Here is a 6203-nt window from a genome sequence, read left to right as displayed (position 1 = left end):
ATAAAACCATGATAAATACTTTGAAAGTCACACTAGCCTGGTGCTATAACTGGAATTCTTGGACCATGACTTAACAACATGAAGAATTGATTTGGAACCTTATTAACATAGATGAATACCTAGAGACCTGGAAAGAAAGAAACTTTTTTATCCCAAAGAAAATATGTACTGTAGCCAAAAAAGAAATACCATGGCAACTAACAACTTGGTTACTTTTAGGCGACTATCTCAATTTTGACTCTAAAATAAGCAAGGACACTCCTTCACAACCTTACATTTGGACTCAAACAACTACTTACTGTTCAAATTCAGATAGGTTCCCACCACCCAGAAATTCACATTAACAACCAAGAACTACTTTGCACAAATAAAAGTGGAATAGGAAAGCATCTAATACCACAAATAATCAAAACCACTAACACAGTCTACAGGTGAACATAGTGATCATTTAATTATTAAATTGCAAGGAAATGATAAGTCATGCTATCTCGTGTGTCTATTGATTCAAAGGCTTCCATACACTACCGTAAGTGTCATCCCCCAACTCTTTTATGACCTTGTAACTGCCAAAGATCAAAAAGTATGTCAGTAATAATCTTAAACAAAGACAATAGAGAACACCAAGATAATGAAGTCTTGGAAAAATCTAAACTATTAACTGACCACTCCATGGCTTTGATTAGATAATAAAATAGGAGTTCAACAAGCTAGTAAAACGCTGCTCGAAAATTGACAATGAACAGATAGAATTGATGACTTTGTTAATTGAGCTATACAAATTTTTATGGAATAGCCTTCTAGATTTATAGGGGAAAAAAATCTACATGCCTTGGAAAGATCCCCCACACAACATGGTACTCATAACGTACTCAATTTTCCTTCAGAGAAGGGTAGTGGTGAGAAGTTATATTTCATTTAGTCATTACTCACTTCTCAGCAAAAAGTCTGTAACTACTCATTACCTACTTCTTGACAAATCTGTAGCCTAGATAGTTCACAGTTTTGATGCAATATAAGAAATAGTATGTCTACTTGAAGAATCCATGAAATGTAGTGATGGGGCTTCTTTTAAGGTTGATAAAATGTCATTTTTTTTCTTCAGGGGTAGGTCCAAACAATTTGGACCATTACTTGGCAAGTCAACAACTTGAATGTCCAAAATAAGAAACATAAGTAGGTTTACATTTAAGAGCACAAAACAACACATGTCCTCTTCAAAGAATAGGTTTGATTAGATGAATGACCTGTTGAATCCAAGTATTTATGATTCATCATTAACTACATGATACTTTGCAACATTTCAACAATGGCCCCTTGTGACAAGTGCTCTAGGACAGGGACAGTATGATTCATAAGCCTAAGCAATAAGAGATCATCCCTAGTACAGAGGACTTCAACAAATGTGGAGTCTACATCTCCTATTTGTAGAAACTCTACAACACGTGTCCAAACACTCCAGAAAATAGTACCATGTCTTGATCTGCTAGAAGATAAATTTTTAGTGCTAGTGTCCAAAGTATTTGGTCTTGAATTTTCTTTTACATATTCCAACTTTGTTTTTCCATCCTTCCCTACAATCTGTATAGAAGAGAGAGTAGCCTCATCCTTTGAGGCTTTCCAAACACTCGTTGCAGAGGGACCCTCACCAAACCTATTCCTGTCTAGTGATCCAGTCATTATTTGATCTCCTTTCAAGTTCTCTGATATAGGCTTTTGAGAGCTTTCTGAAATAGATTCGATACTTTGTTTTCTTGAAGCCCTTCTAATATATGCCAAGGGGTTCACTATAAAACCACCATGCATGCCTTTATGCCTATTGACTTCTATTATTTGGGTTATCTATTATTCCTCCAAATTTACTCAAGGATGAGACATTAGATGTTGCAATTCTTATGACAACATATCTTCCATTACTTTTCCTCCAAAACTTGGAGTTTAAAAAATCTGTACTAGGGAACTTACAACATGTACCCCGCCACCTTCAATACTAGAATTAGACAGCCTACCTATAGATATAGCTAGATATAGAGTCATTTCATCAACAATCCATTCTAAACCATGAACCCTTGATTCTAAGGATCACATACCTTCTTGTGAGCTTCCTATAAAATTCTAGCACAAAATAAAAAAAAAGTTGTCAATTACCAAAGATTTCAAAGACAAGAGACTGCAAAAGAAATTAGGTAAAGGTGCATTTTACAAAACTCTATTTACAACAGTAATAGCGCATTTCTATTTTCAAAGATTTTCCATTAATGACATGGTATGCAATCATGTACAAGATACAATATTGGTTGTTATTAAAGAATTGTATAGTCTGCATTGGTGGAAACTATCTTAAGGAAGCAATGAGGGATGAACATATCATCATAGCAGAAATGTTGTCCTTGTATTCTATGGAAATAAGAGCATAAAAAAATAATAGAAGATGTTCCCAGGAAAATATGTGAACACATAAACATTTAGAACAAGGCAACATGCAATATCTTTCAAGCTATATCAATAAAAAACACAGGTTGTGGGAAGCAAAGGACGAAACATGTTAAGTAATGATTAAACAGATGATGTGAAACCTCTTTCTTGTGTGACTTGCAAGCCAACTCATGCATAATGATCAGACATAATGCAATGATGGATTGTTAGATCTAGAAATAAGCATAATCATATTGTATGCAGAACAAGAGAAAAGGGAGCTTCATAATAAACATAATGCAGAATGGTGAAAAAGATCTGTAAGACATCATCCATGAGGATAGAAAGGTTGAAACATGCCAGTATTTGGAGGGTTACTAGAAAGTTGCAAGGTGAGGTTAGTGCAATAATGTATGTAGCCCCCATTTGCCACTCTCTACTTATTTTTGGGTGGTAATACCACGTGGTTTATTACCATCATCAGAAATAATGTTACTAAACCAAAAGAAAGAACCACAAAAAAATGAAAGGTTATCTTACAGTGAAAATATATGCCTGCAATTTAAAATAAAAGTACTATGCAACATCTTCTTAAAATCCATATGATGACAATAGACACTTCTACTAAACATAGATTCGAATTGCACACTAAAATCATGTATCCACAATTTCAATCTACCATACAATCATGTTGCTGCGATATCCAGATTTTGTATTGAGAACTGAGTCAACCAATTTGTCATCATCTATTTTCAAAAACTACAAATAAAACACATTCAACAACACAAGAATTGACAGTGATGACCATGGTTCACCTATGATTGAAAGGAAATCAGATATAAACTGAGGAGAAATGTCTGATGTTGGAAAACATTTTGGAGACTAGCAGTTGACTAAGTTTCAAAATGATATTTGTATTGGTTGTAACTTTTGATTCTTGACATCTCCCAACTGAAAGGATCTTTAATCTGAAAATCAAGTGTATGACAATATACCTTAATAAGCTCCAACAAGCTAGATTGATAGTTTTTTATCTGAAAATTTTGTTTCTGAATCAGAGCCACATCATTTGCATCATGATTATTGCATTGATTTGTATAACCATCGGTGCTTGTAGTGTTGGCTTGAAGCGATCTTGGTCATATGATGCTTTACACCCGAGGTTTGGTCAACCATGATATATTTCATCTCAACATCTAACAGATGAGAATCTCCATCTTTTCTACTGTTGTTGAGTCTTGATATCCCCCAATATTTGAATTTGAATCTCTCCTATCCCTCTCTTTAGTGGGGCATTTGTATTGTAACTTTTGGCAAAATATTCACAAAAAAAAAACTATTTTGGTTGATTCCAAAGAATGGTTACCTCAATCTGCCAATCATTTACCTTTCTCTGACCCTTCTTAGGGAATGAGGTATTTGTCTTTCTGTCAATGAGAGGAGTTCTTTTCTCTGTGCTACTAATAGAAATGGTATCAGATGGAGATCTACTGACAACAAAATTATTTTTTGTCAAAGATACAGAAGCCGGCTTATAAGAATGAGAAGGCTTGAGACCCACTAATAAATGGTCAGCATACATATTTTTTGCAAATTGTAAGTAAAGTGCTCAAATATGAACATGCATTGATATCTAAAAAATAAAGGTGAATCCTAATCCTTGTGACTTGACAGCAATAGCTGCAACCTTCTTGCTAGACCAATTTGTATATATCTATAAGAAAGGAGGAAGATCAGCCACTAGAAAATCACACTTAATCAAATTTCTATGGTGATCTGATTATAAGAAAAGAAAATTATAGGGAAAAAAACATGTAATATGACAAAAATGTCCTAAAAATTGTAAACATATTTTCTTCTAGAAGGTTTAAAACCCCATGCATCAGAAAATCTATAAACCCAAAAATGTCAATAGAAGTATCCATTTACAATGCAATATAATAAATTATGTCTACCAAAAAAAATTTGAAAATTATAGGAAAGGAACCTCACAGATGAACTTAACTGTTACAAAATACACAATCTTAGGAATATTACTGAAAAGAAAGGACTAGAACTACCTCAACATAATGCCAAGGAAACATCAAGAAAGCTACTTCAAGAAAACAATATGACCACAATAAAAGGACAAACATTATAGGAAAACAATTCATGAAAAGATTATGAAATATTAACATAATACAATTTTACAACCAAACTACCTTCAAAAAGTTTATGTTCCTATTAGCAAAACCAAAAAAATGTGTTCAAATACATGAATACTGGATAGTCCCTGTAGGGAAAATCTGTACCACATCACAACAAGCTATATGAAAAATTGCTTGGGGAATTCAATAATTTACCTTTTACAAAAGATTCAACTGATTGTAAATTCCATCAGAATCTGGAATGCTCCAAGCTTATAAATTATGAATGAAGGAATCACAAACCGGTTTGACCTATTTCAAGAATTTCAAATGCCCAATTTAAAATAAGAAAACCAGAGCAACAAAGGGAAGTAACAATAAAAACCTAAACTACATTTCCAGCTCTGAAGTAGAAATTACAGATATTGGCCATGATAAGAATTTCAAGATGTCAGTGAGCATGAAAATCTCGAAACAAATACTCATAACACAATATTTATTCAACCATCATAAAATAATAACGATGATGATAATAATCTAATGACATCCCTACAAGGAGCAAGAAGAGCCATGGTGCAAATAGGATTCTATTGAGGAGCCAAGCCCGATATCCAGATCTTGCCACCTACAATGGGAGGTCCTTCAAGGATGTTGAGAAATTTTCCACTGACCCTCGACCATCAGTCAGAAAGATTCACAGTGGGCCTTGACATTTTCTTTGTTGCACTCAACATCACCTTGTTTCATTTTAGCATTCTTCATTTTCATGTAATCTTTACATTTTCTTTTAGCTAGCTACCTTGATTTTTATTTGTCTTTGTTAACATCACTTTAGGAGTTGTTATTGCACTCCCACTATTTACTGGCATTGGATGTACTTTTTAGTCCCATTGACCTACTTATTTAATCATTCATTGGACATTAATTATTAATACTACTATATTATCTTACCTATCTTATGCAGAGAATATGGATTCAATCCTGGCTCTGAAAATTTCATATAACAAGGCTTGGATTAACATCAAGTCCTAGAATGAAGATGCTTTGATTTGTTGCTTCAAAGGACTCTGGCCAAAGTTCAAATGCCACTGCTCTTATGGACCAGATCTCTTTGAGCTCATCCGAATACATATTAGTAAGATTGTGTGGCAAGGTTTTATTTTTGTGTTCCATTTTGAAAACATAGAAGGTGGGAACACAATTTTAAAAATTGGCCCAATTCCAGAGTAGAGAAGGCCTCTTCTTGAGTTCTTGGGTCCTGGAATTCAACCCAACTAGTGTGATTGTCTCCTCATCTCTAATTTGTGCAAGATTGACAAATCTAACACTTCACCTCTCAAAATAATAGAGAAAATAGGCAACTATATAGCTCAAGATGATTATAGGTGTTTGTACTTTCTTTAGAGTTAGAGATATAATTTTTCTATAGGACCTTATCTCTTAAAATTGAAACTGAATTTAAATTGATAATCGATCTCAAAATTTTGGTTTATGTGAGAAAACAGATGATGCAATACTTCAACTTCTCATATTGATCATTCATTTTAATCCAAGATAGGAAAATAAAATTAGAAAATAGGCCCTACTTTTGGTAGATCAGACCTCTTCCTGAGTCTTGTCACCCAACATCCCAAAATTCAACCCAACTAACATTAAAGTCCCCCC

General features: G+C 33.8%; 1 pseudogene; it reads right to left on the bottom strand.

Annotated features, from left to right (window-relative positions):
• Positions 1-958: 958 nt before the first annotated feature.
• Positions 959-2433, bottom strand: LOC149208440 (TORTIFOLIA1-like protein 1; annotated as a pseudogene).
• Positions 2434-6203: the final 3770 nt, after the last annotated feature.

Source organism: Pinus tabuliformis, chromosome 1_2 (genome assembly GCF_031772625.1).
Source record: "Pinus tabuliformis cultivar Carrire ecotype Pingquan chromosome 1_2, CPIR1, whole genome shotgun sequence".
In the NCBI taxonomy this organism is placed as follows: domain Eukaryota; kingdom Viridiplantae; phylum Streptophyta; class Pinopsida; order Pinales; family Pinaceae; genus Pinus; species Pinus tabuliformis.
Note: the sequence above shows the minus strand (reverse complement) of the source record. Positions and strands in the feature narration are given on the sequence as shown.